Source organism: Diadema antillarum, unplaced genomic scaffold (genome assembly GCF_040938485.1).
Source record: "Diadema antillarum isolate AM-2024a unplaced genomic scaffold, OU_Dant_1.0 seq00001129_RagTag, whole genome shotgun sequence".
Lineage (NCBI taxonomy): Eukaryota > Metazoa > Echinodermata > Echinoidea > Diadematoida > Diadematidae > Diadema > Diadema antillarum.
Window position 1 is genome coordinate 62330 of NW_027271942.1, and position 26503 is coordinate 88832.

General features: G+C 39.6%; 1 protein-coding gene across 1 annotated transcript in view; it reads left to right on the forward strand.

The window, feature by feature from the left end:
* LOC139744027 (reticulon-1-A-like) overlaps window positions 1-26503 on the forward strand; it is a 47928-nt gene that overhangs the window by 4679 nt on the left and 16746 nt on the right. The window lies entirely within an intron of this gene.

Consider the following 26503-nt stretch of genomic DNA (forward strand, 5'->3'; position numbering starts at 1 on the left):
TGTTTGTCTTCTTTCCAGCATGCTTGGAGAACTATGTTTTTTTGTTTGTTCATGTATAGTACACAAGTGTTCAGTGGTTGACACAATGATTTAATGTCTTTTGTCATTGTCTGTATCATTCCTTTAAATGTGTTTAACAATACATATTATATTTCAATTCATCGGCCATTACAGTAAAATGTATGCTATTTAGTTGCCACTGTTCATAAAGAAATTCAAATATATGCAAAAAAAGGGGAAAAAAAAGATGATAATCATGCTGACTGCAATGTTTACCCTCAGTGTCTGTTAAATGTATAGACCTATAAAGTATTCTTGAAGAGATTTAACTTTCATTCCTCTCTTAACCATGGATATTTAGATATTTAACACAAAGGTTGGAAGCAATTGCAGGAAAAAAAAATTAGAATAGACTTGCTCTGTGACAGATCAAAATGTTACATGTATGTCAAGTACACATGTACACTGTAAGTCCCCTAGAAGCATTCATTTGATGTTAGGCTACCCATCAAAGTCAGTGCAAGTTCATACACAATGTTCAAAATGAAATCATTCATCACCACATTGTGCAGTTTCCATAGCCTTTCACACAAAATTTCACCTGGTGCATATTGTAGAACATGTTTTAGGGTGTGGAAGTGTTTTCCTGACATGGACATTTTGTTTACAACTATGAAATATGGATTCCTCTGAAGCAAAAAAAAAAAATTGTATTTCATCTACAAAGAATTCACATCAGCATTTCAAGAGTGTGTTCTGCTGAATGACTGTCACAGTTGCTTGTGTCTTTGACTCTTCACCATACCATACAGTGCTCAGTCAGTTCCTACACCACAAGATAACCCCTCCCTTTTGAAGCAACAATGAGACTCCAGTACAAAAGATATGCTTCGATTAAGAGTCTGTTTTGTCTGTTATTTACTCTGGTATTGTAATCAAGTTATGTACATCCAATGTCAAGTTTACCATTGCATGAAGAATAGAGAGTGGGTTTTAAACATTTGTTTGTTTGTTTTTTAATTGAATCGTAAATTAAATTAAATTTTAAATGCCTCCTGGGTTACTGTGAATGGATTGACCAGAGCATTCACTATCCAGTAAATAACATTTTGCAATGTATCATACTGTAACTGTATGAAAATATGCCAAGAATGCATGCCCATAGACGTACACTGTACCAAGGCGTGTGACATTAGCAAGAGTGTTAGACGTCAGCTTTTCTCAGAGAGAAAGAAAGACGGGCTAGTGTTCTCTTGGATGGTCCGCCCACTGTATGATGCCTGAAACAGATCACTCAAGAAACCATCTCGGCGGTCTGAGAAAAGGGTGTAATTTATGCCACACATCTCTCCCGGTTTGTCATCACCTGGCAATTTTTTGAATTGGTCACCGAAGTTGAGGTTGTTTGCATCCGGACTGTAAAACTCATGGATGTTCATGTTGTATCCTTCATCCTCATTACATGAGGAGTGGAGATATGTATCTCACTTGTCATGTGCCCAACATGGCATGCATTGTTTTCTTCACTAGCATTTGAAGTCAAATTGAAAGTCCCAAATAGCAGACTGTGTAAAGATCAATTCTTCCATTCATTGAGATTAAATGTACATAGGATAATGTCAGAACATACAAGGGCATGCAAGAAAAGAAACAGTGAGCGCAAACGTCTTTATCAATCATGTCTGCTTATTGATATACAGGATTGATGATATTCTGTTACTTTAAAACATGATATATTCGCTGCACGAAATTTTCGCGAATTAGAGCCGACGGCCTTTTTCGTAGCAAGAAATTTTCGCAAATTGCCTCTTGCGTTCAATGCATATAGTGTAGATAAGAAATTTCGTGTGCATTTTAATTTCGCGAATCTTGGCGCTTGCAAAATTCGCGAAATTAAAATGCACGCGAACATTTTTCGTTTTACAGTATGTAATCTATATTATGGTGTGTTGGATAAATCACACCACCAAAATTTCATAGTGAAATCATGGAGTCCAAGAAATGTACAGCTTGTGCCGTAGAGACATTTTCAAGATTGTCCCATGGGGGGGGAGGGGGGGAGGGGGAGATTTTTAATCTGAAATCAAATTTTGATTAGTTGGCCTTGAATTTTGCAGTGCAGTTTTCTGTCTGTAGATGATAGCATTACAGTCATGGGAATTCTGAAGTGACACAATGCATAGATCTACTATTTCTTGAAATCTTGCATGATACTTTATTATCAATTTTGGCATGGACTGATGCTGCTTGAGCAAGACATTGTACTCTTGGGTCATTTGTTTAGTGGTAGCCAATTCCTTGTACCTGTGTGTGCTTGTGGTAGTGTGTGTGCACGTGTTGGGGGGGGGGGGGGGGGAGGGGGAGGCTACTTGTGAGCATGTATTCTTGAGGAACATATGACATTGAAGAAAAAAAAAGATATGTATGTTCCTACAAATGTTAGCCAATCTAAGTTTTAACTTTTTATTGTGTAATCATATTTAATCAGAATCTGATGGCACACACTTATCTGATAAAGGGAAAAGCACTGTGAGTGAAATTTTGTGACAGTACAATACACAGTTGTACAATAGTTGTTTTCCTTGGATATTTCCCTTGCTTCTACTATATGTCACAAATGTACACACTAGTAGTTATGTACACGTACATGTATGATGTACTGTATGCCTGGCTGTTTTAATGTGTATGTACACAGGTGGACCAGATTAATGGAGAACATTCTATGTGGTATACATATAGTACATACAGGCTGACCAGATCAGTGGAGAATTTTCTAGGTGGTATACAATGTAGCTATACAGTACATGCATGGAATAGGAAAAATATTATAGCTCACTCAATCTAGAATGATTTCACCCATTTCCAGAATGTTCTGGGAAGTGCTAACATATTTGGCTGAGTGAGGCACTGTCCCTGTAGCCCAATGTGATTGGTAGTTAATTTTGGTAATGATGTTTTGTACATAGTTAGGCAGTGAGTCATCCAGGTTTCCTGGAACTTGGACTGGCTAGTAGGTTGGAGAGAGTTATAGAATGTGCTAGAAGGGGGTGAATGGATAGTATATAAGCCAGAGAAATTCTGCAGTAGGCAGAGTACCCAACACCTCTGCTCTGAGAGTTACGTCACTTCTGGCTCTGAAGCGACTTGTTATAGTCAGTCCTGTGTTACCTGCTGACCTGCTATATTTGTGGAGATAAGGCCTGGGAGACATTTTGCCTGCAGATAATTAATTTGCCTACATTGAAGATAGACTCCATATTTTTATGTCAATGGACATTGCTACGGAAAAGCTGTGACGGGCTGGATTCCTAGCTGGACAATATTAAGTGAATCATCATTCAACGCATCAACTGGACGTGGTCGTCACAACATTCGGACTCTGCACGTTTCGCCGTGGACGTATATCGTGGATTTTACCCCGGATTTATACCGTGGACTATTGTAACCTGTACTTTTGGAGTTACGTCAGAGGAATCATTCATCGGTGCATCGCGGATCATTCGTTTGTGCATCGAGCATCGTATTTGGACATTTCCAGGGATATTGCGTGTAATGCGTACGTAAGTGATTCCATTACTGACTATATTTGTTTCTATTGATCATTATTGTACTGATGTGAAACCGATTACCAGTCTGTACCCACAATATCACTGTTAATAAACCGCCTGAACATCAGTTGATTGTTTCCTTTTGTGCGATCATTCTCAGAGTGATTTTGGTCGTAACAAAATTGGGGGCTTGTGTCCGAGAAGTGAATTTAAGCCAAAACTTAGAATTTGGAACGTTCCGGAATCCAGAATATTGGTACAGACAAAATACCGGTTGAGTTGATTGTTCAATTGTATATTGTGTGTATTACAGTGTGACAATGTCAATCAGTACAATGGATGTTCAGGCATTTGTTCAGAGGACAGATTTGTCACTCAAAGATTTGCAAAGGTTACGCAAATGTGATTTGACCGCTGTTGCACAGCATTTAAATGTTGATGTTCCACAAGGTGCTAGAAAGGCAGAGATTCTCGACTTAGTAGCTGGTCACATGGAGCTCAAAGAAGAAACTCATACTCCTGATCAAGCTCAAATTTCAGATCAGACACGGCTTGAGCTTGCTAAATTGCAAATGAAGGAGAAAGAAATGGAAATGGAGAAAGAGAAGATGAGATTAGAAAGAGAGAGGGAGAAAGAACAAATGGAAATGAGGAAATTTGAAATGGAGCAGCAAATGAAGTTGCGTGAGATGGAATTGACTCATGCACAGACTGTTGGAAATCGTGGAAGGGCTCCCCCTGAATTTGATTTGGCAAAGAACATTCGATTGGTGCCAAAGTTTGAAGAAAACAGAGTTGATGCATATTTTGTGTCATTTGAGAAGGTGGCTAACAGTTTGAACTGGCCACAGGAATTTTGGCCCTTGCTCCTTCAAAGTGTGTTTGTCGGCAAAGCAGCCGATGTGTACTCATCTCTCTCTGAAGAGCAATCACGTGACTATGCTACAGTCAAGAAAGCAGTGTTGAATGCTTATGAGTTGGTGCCAGAGGCGTACAGACACAAGTTCAGAAATTCGTACCGCAAACCAGGCCAGACACATGTTGAGTTTGCTCGTGAAAAAGAAATGATGTTTGATAGGTGGTACAGGTCCCTGAAAGTGGATCAGGATTTTGATAACCTACGTGAGGTTGTTCTTTTGGAAGAATTCAAAAAGAGTGTTGCTTTCAGTGTGAGGTCACATTTGGATGATCACAAAGTGACAAGTTTCCATAAAGCAGCCTTGATGGCTGATGAGTATGAGCTGACCCACAGAAATGACAACAGACCACCTTTCAGGAATTTCTCTGGAAACAAGAGAGACAAAAATCAGCCGAGCAATCCAAAGAATGCTGGTTCTGAAAAAGGCACAAATTCTGAAACTTCATCGGCACCAAAGCCTCAATCTGACAAAGGGTCCAGTACAAGTGCAAATGTCATCAAATGTTTTCACTGTAACAAGACAGGGCATGTTAAGTCACAGTGTTGGAAGTTGCAAAACAAAACAAAGAAGGACTTGGGATTTGTCATGTCAAAAAGTGTCCTACCTGAAAACAGTGTCCCGTTCAGTGAAACACAGGCCATTGAAAGTCAATCTCCCAAATTCAAAGATAGGCTGAAGCAGGTGGATGAGAGCTATCGTAGCTTTTTGTTTGATGGTGAGGTGACCCCATGTACCTCTGGTGAGGCAGGTAAGCCAGTGGTCATCCTGCGGGATACGGGGGCCTCTCAGTCGTTGATGGTGGATGGTGGTATGACTTTTCCACCAGATAGTGCAGTTAATGCAAAAGTCTTGATTCAGACTGTTGATGGCAGTTATATGTCAGTGCCACTGTATAGAGTGGATTTGAAGTGTGACCTAGTTTCTGGTCCTGTTACTGTTGGAGTTGTTCCTGAGTTGCCCATGGCAGGGATTGACTTCCTGTTGGGGAATGACTTGGCTGGGGACAAGGTGGTTGCGTCTCCAGTTGTTTCGGATAAACCAGTGGTGGTTGCTGAAACTGAGCAGTTGCAGGAGGAGTTTCCTGGGATTTTCCCAGATTGTGTTGTGACTAGGTCTCAGGCTCGTAGAGCTGTTCAAGATGATGCGGATTCTGTTGATGTGGAGGAGAATTCCGGTGTTTGGTTGGCAGAAACCTTTTTCAAGGATTTAAATGATGGGGTTGCTGTATTAGGCTCCAAGGCTAACAGTGATGGGCTGTTTAGCAAGTCTTCCTTGGTTGAAGCACAGCAGGCAGACTCTGAGTTGAAAGGCTTGTCTCAGACGGCGTGTTCTGAGGCTGAGGCTGAAAAGGTCCCTGAGTGCTATTATGTCAAAGATGGCATTTTGATGAGGAAGTGGAGACCTCCCCATAGGCCAGCTGATGAGGATTGGACGGTGGTCCGTCAAGTTGTTGTCCCTCCTAGTTACCGCGGTGAGATCTTGAGGATTGCTCACGAGTTACCTGTTGGCGGCCATTTAGGCGTCAGAAAGACAAAGGATCGGATCATGAGGCATTTTTATTGGCCAGGGTTGAATGTGGATGTGGCTGAGTTTTGCAAGACTTGTCACACATGTCAGGTGGCTGGTAAACCACAACATTCAGTGAAGCCGGCGCCATTGATTCCGATACCTGCGTTTGAAGAACCATTCAGTCGGGTTCTAGTTGACTGTGTTGGACCTTTGCCTAGGACAAGGTCAGGTCACAAGTACCTTTTGACAATCATGGATATGTCCACACGGTTTCCAGAGGCTATCCCATTGCGAAATATCACTGCAAAGACTGTGGTAGATGCTCTAGTGCAGTTTTTCACTAGGTATGGGTTGCCCAAAGAAGTGCAGTCTGACCAAGGGTCAAATTTCATGTCAGGCATATTTCAAGAGGTGATGTATCGTTTGGGTGTGAAGCAGCTGAAGTCGTCAGCTTATCATCCCCAGTCCCAAGGTGCGTTGGAGCGCTACCACCAGACCCTAAAGACAATGATTAGGGCGTTCTGTGAGGAGTATCCCGAGGATTGGGATAAGGGCATCCCTTTCCTGCTGTTCGCAACGAGGGACTCCCCAAATGAGTCGACGGGTTTCAGCCCATTTGAGTTGGTGTACGGTCATGAAGTCAGGGGCCCACTGAAGCTCATCAAAGAGAAATTCATGACTGAGGATGATGAGGTCCACCTACTTGACTACGTGTCAAAGTTTCGTGAAAGGCTTTCAAAGGCTTGTGAGGTAGCTAGGGAACACTTGAAAGTGTCACAAGACTCTATGAAGAGAAAGGCAGACAAAAATGCCAAAGCCCGAACTTTCAACCCAGGTGACAAAGTTCTTGTACTGCTGCCCATACAAGGTGAACCACTGAAAGCCAAGTTCAGTGGCCCATACAGTGTCAAAAAGAAACTCAATGATGTGAACTATGTGATCAGTACGCCAGATAGACGAAAAGATCAGAGGGTGTGTCACATAAACATGCTGAAAGAGTACTACGAGAGAAAGGCTAGTCAGCCGGTAGGCGTAGCTCAGGTGGTAGTAGAAGAAGTAGATGAAGAGGGAGAAGCTCAAGATGAGAATGGAAGTGAGCCCTCTAGTGCCAGGTTGTCTAACTCAGAGATGTTAGGGAAAGTAGATGAGGCACTGAACTACCTACCTGAAAATCAGAGGAAAGATGTGACTAGTCTGTTACACGAGTACGAAGAATTGTGTAAGGACAAGCCAGGCTGCACCCCTCTGGCTGTACATGATGTCGATGTAGGAGATGCTGACCCTATCAAGCAAAACCCTTACAGACTAAACCCAAGCAAACTGCAAAAAGTAAGGGAAGAGGTTCAATACATGCTCGACAATGACATAATAGAACCGAGTAAAAGCAGTTGGAGCTCCCCAATCGTCATGGTGCCCAAACCGGATGGGTCTCAAAGATTCTGTATAGATTACAGAAAGGTGAATGCCGTGACGAAAACAGACTCTTTCCCCATTCCCAGACTAGAAGACTGCATTGACAGGGTCGGAAATTCTGCATATGTCAGTAAGATAGACCTTCTAAAGGGATACTGGCAAGTGCCCTTGACCGACAAAGCCAGAGAGATTTCTGCCTTTGCTACGCCAGATGGCTTGTTCCAATGCAAAGTAATGCCATTCGGCATGAAAAATGCTCCAGCCACCTTCCAACGGCTGACAAACCAAATCATTGCCGGACTTGACAATTGTGTAGTATACATTGATGATATCCTAGTGTACAGTGACATGTGGGAGGAGCACATTACACACTTGCGGCAACTTTTTGATCGACTCAGGGAGGCCGGATTGGTGATTAATCTGGCAAAGAGTGAATTTGCAAAGGCCAAAGTGGTGTATCTCGGGCATGTAGTCGGTCAGGGACAAGTATTGCCAAGAGAAGCCAAGGTAGAGGCTATACTAGGCTTTCCCATTCCCCAATCCAAGAAGGAGTTGCTCAGATTTCTGGGCATGGCTGGTTTCTACAGGAAATTTGTACCGAATTTCAGCACTGTAGTCACCCCCCTAACAAACCTGCTGAAGGGCAAGGCAAAGTACACCTGGACTGATGAGTGTCAAAGAGCCTTCGAGAAACTAAAGGCAGTCCTTGCTAATGAGCCTGTTTTGGCAGCTCCTGACTTCGCAAAGCCATTCAAGGTGGCAATAGATGCTAGCGATGTGGGAGTGGGAGCGGTTTTGCTCCAAGAAGATGAAGAAGGCACTGAACGACCAGTTAGCTACTTCTCCAAAAAATTGAACACATACCAGAAGAAGTACTCCACAATTGAGAAGGAGGCTCTCAGTCTCATCCTTGCCCTCCAGCAATACGAAGTGTACTTGACAAATAGCAAAGGGGAGATCACAGTCTATACTGACCACAACCCCTTGGTCTTTTTAGACCGGTTCAAAATGAAGAACAACAGATTGTTCAGATGGAGCATGATGACGCAGCCATATGCACTCAAAATCAAACATGTGGCAGGCAAAAACAATGTAATTGCCGACGCTCTATCAAGAGTGTAACATGAAGAGAGTATCAAAGGTGAAAAGTTTTCACCGCATATCATTTCCAGTGTATGTGTTAAGCATATTCATTAATGTGTGCAAAACAGTTTGATATGATTGTATAAGCTCCGAGAATCCAAGCAATATCATTGTAAATAGTATCCATGAAAAGAGAACATGGAATTAATATAGCTATCCAACAGGCATGTGATAGTATGTGATTATTGTTGCTTGACTTGGACTTTACTTCACATTCGTTGCAAATAACAATGAGAAATTGTGAAGGTAAAAGAAACCCTTGCTACAGCAAGGCTTTCTTTTTCCCATGGGGGATGGTGTCACAAATGTACACACTAGTAGTTATGTACACGTACATGTATGATGTACTGTATGCCTGGCTGTTTTAATGTGTATGTACACAGGTGGACCAGATTAATGGAGAACATTCTATGTGGTATACATATAGTACATACAGGCTGACCAGATCAGTGGAGAATTTTCTAGGTGGTATACAATGTAGCTATACAGTACATGCATGGAATAGGAAAAATATTATAGCTCACTCAATCTAGAATGATTTCACCCATTTCCAGAATGTTCTGGGAAGTGCTAACATATTTGGCTGAGTGAGGCACTGTCCCTGTAGCCCAATGTGATTGGTAGTTAATTTTGGTAATGATGTTTTGTACATAGTTAGGCAGTGAGTCATCCAGGTTTCCTGGAACTTGGACTGGCTAGTAGGTTGGAGAGAGTTATAGAATGTGCTAGAAGGGGGTGAATGGATAGTATATAAGCCAGAGAAATTCTGCAGTAGGCAGAGTACCCAACACCTCTGCTCTGAGAGTTACGTCACTTCTGGCTCTGAAGCGACTTGTTATAGTCAGTCCTGTGTTACCTGCTGACCTGCTATATTTGTGGAGATAAGGCCTGGGAGACATTTTGCCTGCAGATAATTAATTTGCCTACATTGAAGATAGACTCCATATTTTTATGTCAATGGACATTGCTACGGAAAAGCTGTGACGGGCTGGATTCCTAGCTGGACAATATTAAGTGAATCATCATTCAACGCATCAACTGGACGTGGTCGTCACAACATTCGGACTCTGCACGTTTCGCCGTGGACGTATATCGTGGATTTTACCCCGGATTTATACCGTGGACTATTGTAACCTGTACTTTTGGAGTTACGTCAGAGGAATCATTCATCGGTGCATCGCGGATCATTCGTTTGTGCATCGAGCATCGTATTTGGACATTTCCAGGGATATTGCGTGTAATGCGTACGTAAGTGATTCCATTACTGACTATATTTGTTTCTATTGATCATTATTGTACTGATGTGAAACCGATTACCAGTCTGTACCCACAATATCACTGTTAATAAACCGCCTGAACATCAGTTGATTGTTTCCTTTTGTGCGATCATTCTCAGAGTGATTTTGGTCGTAACATATATGTGTTGAGAGTATGGTATCACTCTGCAACATGACTCAGATAATGATTCATATCATATCACATAACATGATGGTTTCAAATTCTTGTATAAATGGGTCTTCAAAACACATGAAACAATATCACTCTTAGAATAGAGAATGAATTTCAGAGGGGAAAAATAGATTAAGACTTACAATGTAGCTTGCTTTCGTGCATGTGCTTGCCCATACAGAAAGGAAGGAAGAGGAATAGAAATGGGTGGATGGGTGTGATCCTATTGAACAGCCATTATTAAATTCACAAAATACAGAACAATGGTGCTATGGGAAATCAAATCAGTGAATATGTCGTATGGAAATATATGTACGTCAACACCTGCAGTAATACATGAAAAAATGTATACCCTAATCATATCAATGATACTCATTTACCGAACACTTTCTGACTGATTCAACTCCAGGAAAAGAATGGCCAGCTAGATTTGCTATCACATTAATTGACTTGGTATGTGCCTTCCAACTATGTTAAATTTGCAGGGAAAATTGCATCAATGTTATAATGAACCTCTTTGTTCATGTAACTGAGACATATCAACAGTGCAGACCATGAACATTAGCAATAGTAGAATTCAAAATTGTCACAGTGGTTTTGTGTTGCTGTGATCAACCTCTAGAATGCCTGATGAAAGCAAGAGCTTACCGGTATTTATGATGAACTAGATACAGAGATGACTTGATTTATAATGATTCAATGTGAGAAATAAAATTGATTCCTACAATATACAGATTATGTATTCTTGAATTTTGAGTATTCCCCCCCCCCCCCCCCCCCCCCCCCCCCCCCCCGCTTCAGAACTAATGAACTAAGTTTCCACTTCATACTCTGCTACAGATGATTTTCATTTTGGCTCATTTATACAACTTTTTTCTATCAAAAAGCAGTGTAAGCGTCTGCCTGCCTTTCGGCTGTATTAGTCTATTACATTGTAGGAGGGATTAATTTTCAATGTTGTTTTCTTGCATAGCTGGGAAGTGCTATCCAATGTTCATAAGCATTATGAAAACAAAGAGATAGGTTCCTAAGTGGAATATGATGCTGTTCTGTGGCAATTGGAGCCTGCAAGTGAAATGAGTGAAAACGTTTGTGGTGTCAACTCTGGTTTTATCTGAAATGTCGAAGCTGTCAAAAATGTATAGATTACAAGATTATCATCATCAGGCACATGTTTATTTGAAAAGTGTGTTTGTTTTTATTTTTTTGATAGAAATATCATTCATCAATGTTTTTGTATGCCAACAGTACATGTATAGCAACTGTCATACAGTATACTGTCTTTGCAGACCTATTGGGGGATCGTGCTGAGAATCGAGTATGGGATACATGCCAAACTGAGAGCAGCTGTCACATTTGATTGAGAAAATATGCTGTTGATTTTTTTTTTTTTCCTAGGCTAATTTTGGTGGTGGAAATGGTGAGCTAGTGCCAGGTGGATAGCTAAATGTACAGCTGCATGCTGAGACAGAGGAAACGAGTTTACATGTGCAGTAATGTGTACTTGCCAGGTCACAGAAGATACACTCTACATGTACAATGTAGGTGAGATTTACAAGCTTTCCCCACCCACCCTACCTTTAATCCATGAAATAACTGAGTAAAGTGCTTCGTACATTTTGTTCGAGCCAGGTTGTTGACGGCTAGAGCCTGACAAAAGTTTGAGGGACAAAAAATTGGTTATGAAGATTCTTTCATATTTTATTACTTTGACATTGTCTGTGGGAAGGCAATGATAACACACAGTATAATGGGTACTGTTTCAACTGCTTTTGTTCTCGCTGTATAGGAAATTGCATCTCTAATGTTCAACATTAATTTTATGGACAGGGCATGGACTTGCATACTCACTCGTGATCAATGAAGGAGCTCATCAAATGTATGTTCTTCAGAACATGTCCCGTTGTCCAGTGGTGTTTCCATGTGTTGCTTGTGATTAAAATCATTACTCTATTATCTACATCATACAGTGACCAGTCTTAATTTCACTGTTATATTACCAGATAGTGGGCTTGTAGCTTTTCTTCTTTGATGCCAAAGATTACATGCTAATGTACAGCAAGGGCATAGAATTCTCCCTATCGTATACAGCCGATATCAAGTGATATCACCTTGCGATACCGATATCTGATCGATCGCTCTTGGGACGTACACTTCCGGTTTTGCAGTTTACCCATGTCACGTCCTTCATCTATAGATATTTTTCATAATTTCGTTGTTATGCATCATTGGCCCAGCATTCATGGGCCGCTTTGCAGAAGAATCCCATTCATCAAAAAGTTACAGATTAGAAAATAACTCTATTATTCGACAGATTAAAAGACAGAATTTAATACGAACTGTGAATACTAGTATTTCGGCATTCAATGTGCATAAAAGCGTACATTTACACATCGCACGTTCATAACCGGAAGTTTATATCCCAAGAATTAAAGGTAAAAAAATTCGAGCGCCACACGTTCAGATTTGAAGAACTATATGCAATAAGGAGAATTACATGTACATGTACGTTGGAACAGACGACATGCCTCTATCGCGAGGGGGACTAGAAGTTGCTTGTCCATGTATAATGAAACAAATGGTGAATGAAACATATACTGTATACGCTGAATATTTCGCGAGGGTTTTATTTTCGCGAATTTCGCGAGTCAGGTGCTATTCACGAAATTAAAGACATGCGAAAATATTGACTCTGATCCCGATGTGAATGTAACATACGCATTTACACTTCTCCGTTCAGTACAGGACTTCCACAATCGCGAATTTAGCCACTCGCGAAATCATTGGGAATTCCCAATTCGCGAAAATTTAAACTCGCGAAGTAAATGCCATATACATACAGTATGCCATTCTTCAGTTTGTACATGAACACATCATGCTGAAATATGATACTATTTGCAAGCCAAGTTCATATTTTTGGTATATTATGAAGGATTGTAACAAGGACTACTTAAACTTGAAATATACATCATACCATTTTTCACTGATGAATGATTCATTTCTGAGAATTGTGAGAATGCGAACTGCTAGCATCCAAGATTATATACTTAATTGTTGCATATATCATGTTTTTACATACTCAGTTCATACCTTATACAACTGTAAGTGTATTATGATACAATGTTGTAATTATTATTTTCAAGTTAGTAATTTTTCATGCTTGACTAGGTATGATGAATATCGTATGTTTTTAATTGCTTGGAATTTCCAATATTACCTGTAACAAGTGAAGAAAAAAAATCTGTGTGTTTTTATTTTAGTGCATGTTTCATGTTACAGTGTGTGAAATGCATGAAAATTTCCACTTTTACAGTTTTGTTAGTCTATTGGTACCTGCTGTACATGTGTGCCTGCATGCACGCTGACAATACTTCACTGATATCAATACAGTACTAGTAGAGCCAATAATTTAGAAGCAATGGGCATTGAACATGCACACGTCATTAAAATGCACAAACATATAAAAGTTCCGCACAGAATTTATATATTGGGTAACTTCTGTCAATGCCATTTCGAATCATTCCCTGTTTTTTTCTTCACAGATATCATCGTCATGCTCTGACATGCTTGGCATACAATGCATGTGTTTTGAAGCCAAAATACAGATGAATTATTTAGTAGACAATCTTTAGCTTGAGGGTCACCTTTTTTGAAAGCACCTTTTAGTATAAGCTTTGTATCTTTATTCTATTTTGATGCAAGGGCCCACACAGGCAGCTGATTAGGGAGAACATGTTCTGAGAAGAATGTACAGTGTAAGCTTTTTAAATGTGATAATGTCTCTGGTTTATGTGTATCTGAGTCATATTGCAGAGTAGCTTGGTCAAAGCATTCAAATTGTGTGAGGCTAATCTCGTGCGTGCATTGGCCGTCAGCACTCAATCTCTTCCCTGGACAAGTCTCCCATCAGCTTGAGAAAATAGGATGTGTACCATTAATGATGTTGCGTCATATTGCACGAAGGAGAACGTTGAACGGAAGGTTGCAGTTGCCATGAATTTCAAGGGCTTTATATCCCATAGTGTTGTACCGTGCAATACTGTTTATCTAGCACACTCTGCAAATCAGAAATGCAACTAGGCAGCTGTGTATGTATGCATGCTGAGAACATAAATGGATCACATGCATTTGAATGCAGTGTGTCCCTTGTTTCTCCGAGTTCATCTTCATGGGAATGCGTCTATAGCCCTGAGTCATAGGTGAGCTGTATGGTGCTGACCCAGAAATGAATTTAGCACCGTCCCTGTATTGCCTGGCAAGTGTGGCAGGATATTGGCCAGATGCTACTGGGCGTGATAAATACGGCCGTTTCATCATCCCCTCCTCACCTATTCTGCTCTGAATTGTCTGCGTCAGTGCTTTATATGGCCTGTCTGTTGCTCCTTAGGAGTTGAATGGGTTTTCCAGTATAAAAAGATCAATGTGAATAGCTTCAAATGCCTTCTAGAAAGCTGAATGGATACGCACATATTACTGTACAGATACAAAAAAGAAGAAGACAAAGAAGAAGAAACGTACAGGTACATAAGTCGCAAACTTGACTTCTGTAAATATGTTGCAGCTCCTTCATACATTTGTAGATAACATTTGTATTATGTTCTCAGGCAGATTTATTGGGACAGGGTCACAATCGTAGTGTCTGAATAACTGTTTGTATTGCATTCAGTAGAAGGAACAAATCATTTGCAGTAAAGTGCAAAATGTTGCTTGTACAGCTGCACCTGCTGTCTCCTATCTTGCTCATAATAAAATGCACATCCATGCTGTTCAAACCTGTTCCGATCATGTGCTTGAGATGAGGTCATGTTTTGTTCACCTTCCTCTTTGTATTGAGCGTTCAAAATGAGATGAAAACTGCAACAAAAAAAAAATCCACCTGTATAGCATGAGATTGACAGGCTTATGAATATTGTAATTTCATATTGCCAATTTAACCTAAATAGCCTTAGATTATGTACATTACTGGGGGGGGGGGGGATCCAAGGTCAGTGATACATAGTTTGATGAGATCATACGTACATTTGCATATATGAGCTAATAAGGTTTAGGCAAGAAAATACCTTAAGACTTTTTTTTTTCCGTCAGTATTCTCTCTTTTTGGAAAAATCCAATGTTCCTTTGATAATAAGTGGGACTTCATGCAGTCTACAACAGAGTATGTCATTTCTTCTCTCTTTTTTTTTTTTTTTTTTTTTTTAATATTTAGCCAATTTCTCATAAAAATGCCTTTTGGAACCAGAGTAATTTTGGGATGAAGTGATGTAACCCCCAAGGAGTCATCCTTGCAAACTGAAGGAAGTTATTTTCTGTTACAAATTTGTACATTCATGTGTAGATGAGGTTTTATTGGCTTCTCCAGAATGTCTGGTATTATGATATATATGTGAATGTTTTACTTGCAAGCTTATTTTGCCCCATGTACCCTGGCTGTTTTGAGCTTCTGAGTGAATTAAGCTTTTCTTTTCTTTACGTTTCTGTTTAAATTGATGAAATTTTGCTGGTACTGTTTTCCTTGTCCCATAGTATGCACATCTATGTGTATCATATGCATGTAATTGATATTTAGAACATATGTTACGTACTGCCTTTTCAGATTATATGTTCCCCCCCAAAAAAAAAAAAATAAATAAATAAAAAAAAAAAAAAAAAAAAGATGTGAAAGGGCTTCAATGTGTAATACGATAAAGAAAACATGCAAATTCACTGATATCATCATTTGAAAAGAACTATGACTGCAGTCTAAATAACTATAGCTCTAATCAGACACATGATGTTTTCTTGCTACAAGCCAGCATTTGATGAAAATTGGTAGATATTGGAAGCGCTGTAAAAGGGGAAGTGTAGGTCCGAGATATACTGTGATAGACTGCCAGCAGCTGGAAGGCTGTTGATTACCTTGGCTTGAACTTGATTTCCTACGACAGGAAGGCCAATTTCATTTCAAGGGAGCCACGTAGAGACGGAAGAAAACGTAAACAATTGCCTTCTTCGGATCCCTTCAGACGGCGCATTTTTCCTCCAGAGAAATGGTGTTCTGAATCATCCAAACCTGTTCTTACATGAGATCATGAGATGTAGTGGATTCTGTGTTTATACTGTATGAATCATTCCTTTGTTCAATCATTGGCCCATATGCTTCCCACGAAAGTAAATCATCTCTTTCAAATACAGTTCAATACTGTAGGATGGAGGAGGAGATGTAATGTGTGCTTGTATTGGTGTGTGTATGTACTTGGGTATGTGTTTACATGATGCATGGGAAATTGCAGTCATGCTTTGATAAATTGAGTGCATAATACTGTGTTGATTTGGAGTTCTTTTTCTTGCTTAAAGGGGATTCCAGACCAGTTCCAAGATAACCTGAAAAGAAAGAGTGAAAATTTGATCAAAATCAGATAAACGCAACTAGGGGAAGTTATGAAATTGTGAAGTTTCACTAGTTTTTACAAATTCTCTCAAAACAGTTCTTGAACATTCAACATAAATATATGCAAATGAGTGAGTTAATGATGTCATCATTTCACAACTTGTAATATACTTTGTACACAAAATCTTAAAATTTCCTCTCTTTTTTTCTGTTCAAGTGCAATAACACTCAAATCTCATAGTCTGATATTTTTATATCCTAGTGACTGATGATTATTTCAAAGTTATTCAGCCAGGAATAACATATAGTATGTTTCAGATATTTAAAGCAGAAAATTACGATTTCTTTTAGTTTTTTTTTTTTGTGTATGGTCAATGAAAAATTGTGAGGTGATGATATCATCAGCTCTCTCATTTGTACACTCATATTATCTGTTCTAAATTTTCCGCAAAAATAAGCAAAACTTCACAATTTCATAACTTCCCTAATTTTTTAAATCTGATTTTGATCAAATATTCACTATAGACTAGTGCTGTTTACTCTTTCTTTATAGACTAACATTTTACTGGTCTAGAATTCCTCTTTGGAAAGTAAATGGCAACTGTTCGAAGATACCTGAATATGTTAGGTATGAAGTGTACCTGTAATCAACTGAATATCTTAAAACACACTGAAGCCATTAGGGCATTAAGCGTTATGCACTCACAATGCATGACTCATGGTACAATGAGACTAGTGGTGTGTTGGTTAATGAACTAATTACCCAGGGGCACTGACTTGACACTCTTTTGTTGGTTCTGAATGAGTATGTGTGTGTGTGTGTGTGTGTGTGTGTGTGTGTGCAGGTCTGAGTCTGTGTACATGTACTGTATGATGTCGTGAGTCGTGTCTATGGCAGCAAAGGGTCGCAGTAATATGTAAGTGGATTCTTCTCATCATGGAAACAAGGTGTACTGTATTTGCATTAGAATGCCTCATACATATGAAATTAGTGCGCACTGGAGGGCCTGCTTTGGAGATGGGGCTTCAAATTATCTGATGCATTCACAGATTGACCCAGCTAGAGTTACAGGGGATCAATATCTTGAGTACACAGGCAAGCAGACGAGTATCAGACATCGATAATGTACATGTCGGCTAAGTGAAGAGGCAAAGAGTACACAAGGTGCACATTATGTGCGTGTATGTGTGTTTAGCCAGATCGGATTGCACATGTGTAATATCTTATAGGTTTATGCGCTGTGAGGTTGAGAAAGTGGTCAAGAGTCACACAGGATGATCATACTAAAATCTACAGGCATTTCGTGTAATTTTGCAGCCATATTTAGAAAGTCAACATATTGTTGATTTGTGCAAGAGTAGCTATGCTTTATGTCCCATCCTCTTTATTTTGCACTGTATGCCTTGAAATGTGCATGCCTGGTACACACACGTAATTGTCCAGTCACACACAATCACTCACACATTACCATCCCTGGTGTAAGCATGACAAACGTCCTTTAAGTCAACCCTGGAGTAGATTACTGAGTTACTTTGAACTACTTATTCTCTCACTGGGGAATACCTAAAATATATTTCAACCAGCAATATCTTTAAAATGAGGGAAAATACGAAGAAAAGACAGATTCTGGGAGGCTTTACTCCTGGTTTGAGCCCCCATTTTGATTGAGGCTGGGAATCAGCATTGGGATGTTGTTTCCTGTGTAGACTCGTGCTTTGAGGCTTACCTATGAGTCTTGGCCTTCTTGTTGTGTTTACTGTTCCCATTCAAATGAAGAAGGGCAAAATATCTGCATGAAACATTCTTAATGCAGGATTATTGTTCATTGGGAGGCAAGTTTGTCTTGTGTTGATGTTTTGTATTCACTTGCAAACATTACTGCATATAGATGCTAGATAATCTTGACTTCAAAGGGGATAGGGACAATGTATCTAAGAGGAGATGTGAGATCCTTAAGCACCTATCAACACCACGTATTTGATATTTGTATCAATTAGTATTAGTTTCTAGTGTTGACATGTGCACACATGTATCAATCGAAGAAAATGAATTCATCCATATTAATTGCTTCAGCTAGTGTTTTGCTTTTGCTTTGTTCAGTAAGAACATCATCGGGTTTTGAAACTGTTGATCTGTTTTAAATCAGCCTGCGGTGATGATGCTGCCTTGCCGACTGTTGCTATGGGCCTCCAAAGTTTTTGAATTCCTCCGTTGTGACTGGTGGAGGAGATGAAGGCTCTGAGAAGAATCATTCCATGGACCTGCTTGGAGCAGATGGAAATATAACTGTCTGTCCAGCTGTGTTGAAGTATCAAAACACAGTGACATGAATTCAGCCATCAAAAGGAAGTCTCTGAGAGTGTTATTGCTTTCATCATTCTGTGTTGGGGCTTAGCTATATTTAAGGCTTGAATTATTCAAGCATGTTACCGCTGTTTAGTTTCAAAGGAGAGCTCTATGCTCTCTTTCATGGATTGATATTTGAAATGACATTTGTAATTTTTCATATTGACAAACATTGGGGAGAAGGTTTTTTTTAATTTGTGACAGAGATATGTTTACTGTTATATGAAATGAAAAGGCAGTTCAGTGTGTATTTAAAAGTTCAACTACAATGGTACGCACAGCTCATAGGATGAACATTTTCTTGGGAACGTTATATGCTTTGTTCAAGATAGAAGTGAATGATAGGTACTTATACAAGAGCGAAACAACATTATTTTTTCACATTTCCAAGGTATCTTTCAATATAGACAAAAATAATATAATGGTGCATTACTGATATCGAGCTCTTGTAAATGGAATTTGAAGTTTTGTTTAGGTGGGATCTACTAGCACAAACTACTGTAGCTGTTTCTTTAGATTAATACCAATGAAGCTAAATGTGTTAATTCAATTAATATTCAAACTTGCAGGGCACCTGTTCTTTTACACTTGACAAAATTTAAAGTAATCGTTTGTTTTAAAGTTTTGTTTCTGGAATATTATTAGGAAATGAAGTGTGACGAAGGATCTCTGTTCACTGGTTCAACTGAATTGGCAGCACTGGGAATTTACTGTATTGTATGTAGGACTACAAGTATCAGAGAGGTCTTGGTTTCTGAAAATTCATGGATGTACAATGTACAGTGCACCCCCATTAAAATGCACACGGTTATACCGAAATTCCAGTTACAACAGTAAAAATTCTGGCCTCAACATTATCAGCTCTATATGTATTTTTCTTGTTTATTTGTTTGGTTAGAACAAAATTTCGATATTATATAACGAGAGAAGACTGCCAGTCCCAAGGACTTAGTAATAATGGGAGACCACTGTAGACACTTAAAACTCAGAAACTGGATGTTGTTTACATGTCACTGTGTCATAAAGAGCCTGAAACATTTCTAGGAGAGACGTCATGCCACGTTGTCTACAAAATATAAATCATCTTACAAAGATAGACCCAGGCATCATTAGCTGTGATGGAGGGCATAGGTATAAGCTTAAAGTGTCGCACCTGTGCCCCATATTGTGATGCAAGCTTGCAATTTGGTAGGCAAGTTTAACGTGCTGTAGTGAATGCAGTTGTACTGCAGTGAATACTGTACAAACTAGTCTTATTCGTTTGAGGGTTTTGTTAGGTTTGAAATTGGTACTGGTTTTGTGATTGTTGAGTTTGATAATTACTACTGGTATTGTGATTGTTACGTTTGAAAGCTACTACTGGCTTTGCGATTGGAACAACACAATAAATGGCATTATTGCCACTTCTTGACATCTGGCAACAGGCAGTGTGAGGTATAAAGTGACTTAATACATGCTAATTGAATATGCAATCATTCCTAAAAAGGGAAAAGTTAATAAGGGAGGAAAATGTTGTTCGTGAGAGATAACGTCAGGGATAAACATTGAAATGGGACTTGCTGTATAGCACAGAGAAAGAGATCTCTGAGTGGAGAGAGCCCACAAAGCTATTAGATTTGGTCTTCCATGAAAGACTTGTATTCCAGTCAAACTTTTGGTGTTGTGATGCTCTCGGCGGCCGTGAGTGCATCGTCTTCATCCCATGATGGCTACCAGTAACCGCTATCAGTGGGATGCCCGTAATGGCGGGTGATGGATGCTGAAGTTCTCCATCGATCCCCACAGAAGCTGGAGCTCAAGGTTTCCCAGGTATGAGGCCCCCTGACATTTCCAAACAAACCTCGGAGAAGCCATCCCGATGCTGTGTGCCACCCTTCACCCGCTGTCCTGCCTGTGTTTTCCTAACATCAGAAGTTGGCAGAGCAGAGCACATGGTTAAAGGTAGCGTTCTATCTCTGACCTCAGATATGAAGGAAGAGTTGAAGATGTTTGCAGTTGTAACAAGCAAACAGCTTGAAGAGCTGTACCCATAACCTGGTAAGATTTCATCAACGAGTCCATCCAAACTGTAAGCAGATCAGATGGATAGCTCATTAACCATTGAAATGCATGTAGTGAATATAACGTTTGAAGCCAAACATTTTGAATACGCTTTTCCCCACATCTTGTATCATAGGTGCTAAACATTTATTGTTTTGTCAAAGGAGTGTAAAACCAACAACCAAAATAAGGACTTTTTAAAATTCAGAACAAATCTTATGCCACTTATATTTGTATATTAGTAACAAGTAAGAACAAACAAATTTATCTAGGAAGAATGTTCTTTATCTAAAGTTCTTTTTTTTCCCTAATCAGATCAGGTTCATTGAATGAGGTTTAAGGTCAGACCACATTTTTACAGACAGAAACTTGAACAGCCAGTGCTATTTTGAAATTACTATCAATTGATAGATATGAATTGTTTGAGATTCTTGAGAGCTTTAGGCTTTACTAATCTGAATCAAGTTGTGGCACTCAAAAGAAAGACAGAACTCCATATGCACAGCAAAATAGTGGACGTGTAAGATATGTCCACGGCATTACTTTCAGGAAATGCGTAGATGAGAACTTATTTAGCCCTAGAGAGATTCTATTAACCTGCTTTAATTTCTGAGTAGTACATTCAACAATGTGAATGCTGTGGATGCATCTGTGAATTCATGCATCAGAAATCAAACCTACAATATATGAATCTTTTTTTTCTATTAATACAAGTCATATGTCATGCATTCATGCATCCTTCATTGCAATATATGGCTAATTAGTTTTTCAAGAAATTAAACCTGTGTCATCCGGTGTAAAAGTGAATGTCAGTATCACCAAATGTACATGTACATGTATTTACAGCAGAAATATCACTTTGTATTACTCATACTGAGTTCATCATTTATTAGTGTAAGTCATGTGAGACAGCAAATTATGTAGCAACTTGATACATAGCTGACATACAATTTGTAATGTATTTCATTTCATATTTTCAAAGATAAAGATACCTACATGTACCTTAAAAAAAGAATGTTCTGCATGCAAGTAATACAGTTGGTGCCCATCAATGTAAGTAACACATCGTGCAACTGCCTCAATCTCTGCACCACTCAATATGCACTCAATATATTGTTACTGTAATACTTGAGAGCTCGTCTGCATGCATTATCTCTAGGATGTGTGATAGTATATCAAATGAATGTCCGTCGTGCACAGTATCTTTTTTGGAGCAAGATAGACATATGGTTAATAATGCCCTGTCTGTATAGGCAAAGTTAATCTAACTGTGATCAGTTATGCAAATGAGACTGTGTGGACAACTGTAAGGGGTAATGGCTAATAAGCCACCCCTCCCTTCATCCATGGAAGCCTCTAGACACGCCATACATGCCCAAGTGTTTACTGCAGGCGTCTAATGGCCTAGTCTTCCTCTCAGCCCCCACATGCAATTTAACAATCGTCATAAATTCTGTGCTTGTGGGAAGTGGTACTGTTGCAAATAGCATCCTATCGAATGCATCCCATGTATAATTCATTGCGGAGCGACCCAATCTGTGTGTGCCTCGGGATATGCCTGCAGCCACTGTATGCAGTCCCCTAACGGAGAAGATAACGTTTCACATCAGATGAGGTATCATCCATGGCCAGTCAACATTGAAATTATAATGCACTTCAGTTATAAGGTACAGAATATGAAAGATATTGTCCATAAATGGAAATTCTGTTATTTTGTCCATAAGAATATGGTACATGTACATTTGTGTGATGGTGTTCCATTAATACCATGGTTCAGTAATTGGTTTTATGAAGAGTGGTTACCTCTTTTTTTATACTGTGTATCTCTTGGACCACTTTGTTTCTTTCAATATCACCATTTTTTATGTTTTTCATGATTTCACGGAATTTCACTCATAGTATTGTAGGGCATTTCACAATAGGAGTTAAGGGAAAATTCAAAACATATTCTGAGGTCATTGTAAAAGGTCAGTTTAAGAGATTCTTTAGCTTTGGTCACAATTGGACAGATACAACTGTCACACTTATGTCTGTCCATGTTACATACATTCCCCACTAAGTCTAAAAATGTATGAAATGCAGTGTCCAATCAAATTTTAGGGCTGTTATATTTTTTTCATCAATATTAGGCCATTCAGTTAAAAAACAAATATTCAGTGCACATTCATTATTTGGTATTCATGTGTTATTACATAAATGTCTGTCCAGTGTTGTATGTACGTTACCCAAGTTTTTTCATTTTGGCAAAAATTCTAATCAATTGCTTCTTTGAAACAAATTTGGGGCAAAGTGATCTTCTATTCAAGAAAATCATATTGTATGGGGGGGGGGGGGGGTGGCAGGAGGGGGTAATGACTTTGGAAACAGAAAATAACCCAACATCCCTAAAAAATACCCCTTTACCTTGGAAATGCCCAAATGTAAATTGTGTTTCATGTGTAAGTTATTTGCCATTTGTAGGTTTGTGGATTACTATAGTAGTATGAAAATCAATTAAGTTGAAATGTACAAAGTAAAAATTGAAGGTCAGGGTAAGATTATTGAGATTTAATTTGATTTCAGTTATGTATTTAACTTCCATTCATATTTCAACAATCAGATTTCAGCAATGACAAGAAATCACTCTTGTCCTGCCCACTCCATCTATGTTTGTCCTTTACATCTAGCATGCATGAATTGATCTTAGACAAGTTTGACTGATGGTGAGTTCAATTCTATTTGTCTTCTAATAATCAGAAGTAAATTTTCCTGAACAAAAAGCTACATTGGGAGTGGAAGTGTGATAAAATTACTGCTTGGCTGCACTGCAGTTGTGAACTGTCTGACCTGCCTTCAGTGGGGCATGGTTTCCATTTCTGACTTTTGTGTGGAGAACTCAGGCAATCAATAAATTTTTGATGAGTGAACTGGTTTGTATAACCACAGGAACCTCAAAAGAAGTCGTTTGACGTTACATAAATGTGAAATTAAGGTGTTTTAGGGGAGGGGGAGGGGGTGGAGGGATTGCATTATGGACCATTAGGGACCAGCTTGCAGCACAGATACAGTATTTCATCACATGGGATCAAATGAACATTTTCCATTTTGAAGAATGGGACAAATCCATGTCTGCTTTGCCTAAAGGCATCCAAAGCTTTAGGAGTTTTGCTTTGCTTTTACACATACTGAGAGTGTTTAATTTGAATGCTGAATTACAAACACGATTGCAATTACGATTGATATTATCCTTTTTCACACAAAAGAGGAAGGCATCACAGATTTTAGGGTTTCACAGACTCAAACGTATAACATGGTATTACTGTATACGCAAAGTATTTCGTGAGGTTTTTATTTTCGCGAATTTCGCGAGTCAGGTGCTAATCGCGAAATTAAAGACACGCGAAAATATTGACTCTGATCCCGATGTGAATGTGACGTACGTGTGTACACTAATCCGTTCAGTACAGGACTCCACGATCGCAAATTTAACCACTCGCAAAATTGTCAAGAATTCCCGATTCGCGAAATATATGGCATATACAGTATATATCACAAGAAAAAAAAAAGTGTGCTTTTATTTTTGTGCTAGTTTTATGCCTGGCAAATGCACAAAACTTTCCACTTTTACAGTAACTGATTGTAAAGTTATTTGTCTCAGATAAAGTGTACTTTGGTATGAAGGGGTCTTTGCTGCAGATACCATATTTTCCAAAGCAAGCAAGATCCTAGGTATGGCTGAGTTAGATATTAAGAACTGTAATTATATGTTTTCATCTCCTGTTTATATATTTTTGTGGGTTGCCATAGCAACTTGGAGGCATCTAGTGAGAGTCACATTTCACAGGATGCTTTGTTAGGTGATAGATTAATATTCAACCAATTAATGTATGAGTCGGTTAATGATTCACTGTCATAAGAGTTGAAGCTGACTTTTATCACTAGATGATTTGAAGTGCTGAGCCGCTCTACGTATGGTGGATAAACGATGCGGGAATCGTGCCCCGATGCGTCAGATGCAGGCAGTGCCCATCAAATTAGCTGGCGTTGGCAGGCAGAATTTCATTATAGCTCTCAATCGTGTGGCAAATTTAATGTAGAATGTAATGCAAACAGACTGGACGGACACATGTGTGTTCAGAGTCATGAGAGATAGAGAGTTACAAGTGTCATTTCATAGATGAATGCAAGAGAAGAAATCTTTCAAGGCAAGGAAATTTGCAGAGGTTCATGTCATATTAGAGTGGAGGACATCCCAGGATGCACACATACTTTTATCATCAGTGATTTGCTTCAGTGCAGTAAGGCAGAGTTGACTTACTGACACCTCGCTCCGTGATCTCGCTTTGTGATCTCACTTTGTGATCTCTTCCAAACCATTAGGCCGATGCAAAGTAAGGGCGGATGGCTTGACATGCATGTGTGATTTGTAGAGCCGTGTAGTGGGCAACACGTCCGTAGCGTTGGAGACAAGGCGGCCAGCTCCCGTTTCACAAAAGGCAGCGTGCACTGCTGGGCACGGGCGTGAATCGGAGTTGTGGTGGATAGAAGAGAGAGGGAAAGTGAGAGACGGAGAGATAGAGGAGAGAGTACACAGCGTTAGCTTCAGCTGGAGATGGATGGACTGGAATTACTCCGCCCTGTCCTCTGAGTGCCTGCTGTACAATATGACGCTCTCAGTGTGCATTCTCTGATGGATGTGAGGAGCTGAGGGTTGATGCGGTTTGATGCATGGACAGCTCCCCATCCTCTGGTGCTACATGCTTCACCCTGTGGAGATCAAGTGAGGATTCTCAGCCACACATATAACTACTACGAGGCTATGATCCAAGGAGGCATTCGCTAGCCCCCTACCCTGAGGAAATCGGCTCTGTGACCAACGTGGTGGCGAAACAAACTGGAATAACCCCACAATGTGTGAATGTAAGCTCTACACTGTGTGCATAATGAATGAGTTGAGTGCATCACTGTAGACCAAGCATTAAGGAGGCATGTTATTCAACATGTGCGTAGGCTCTGAGCTGCGAAGTGAACAGTGCTGCATATTTTTAGGACTAGATCAGAAACTTGATGCTGTTCTGCCGGTGATGGCATCTCGTACACTGCATTACGATGTATTGATGAGCCAGTTAGACATGTGGCATATTTGATGTATGTTGTCCAGCTTACAGATGAATATTACACAATATGCAGGATATGTGAGATACATGAGTGTATTATCTTACAATGGTCATATGAGCGGCCCAGATACAGAGAGATACAATTTGTATGTATCATAGATTTATGAGCAATGGGGATCCCATGTAAATATTGGAAATGTTACTGTCATGGATTTAGTCACTTTTCCTTACAACCAAGGGAATGCTTGGCATGAGATAGCATGATGCTGCAGATATTGCTGTCATTTCATGATACGTTTAGATGCTGTTTAAGGGATATAAGCTGTGGACAGATCAGGAGTTTAATTGTCAACTGCATGCAAACATTTGATAGGTACAGATGGATATTACATTTCGAATGGGAGTAGGTAAGGTTTGTTTTTCTTTTCTCTTTCTCAATGGACATCCTTATAACTATACTGCAAATAATGTCAGAGTTTTTAATGCAGTTTGTAGCAATAGTTTGTAAAAAAAGAGTCTTATGGATTCACCATGAAAAGACTGGCAATACATTTTTATTTGATGCTACCCCCCCCCCTTCATTTTTAGCTCACCTGAGCCAAAGGCTCAAGTGAGCTATTGCGATCGCCCTTCGTCCGGCGTCCGTCGTGCGTCGTCCGTCGTCCGTCGTC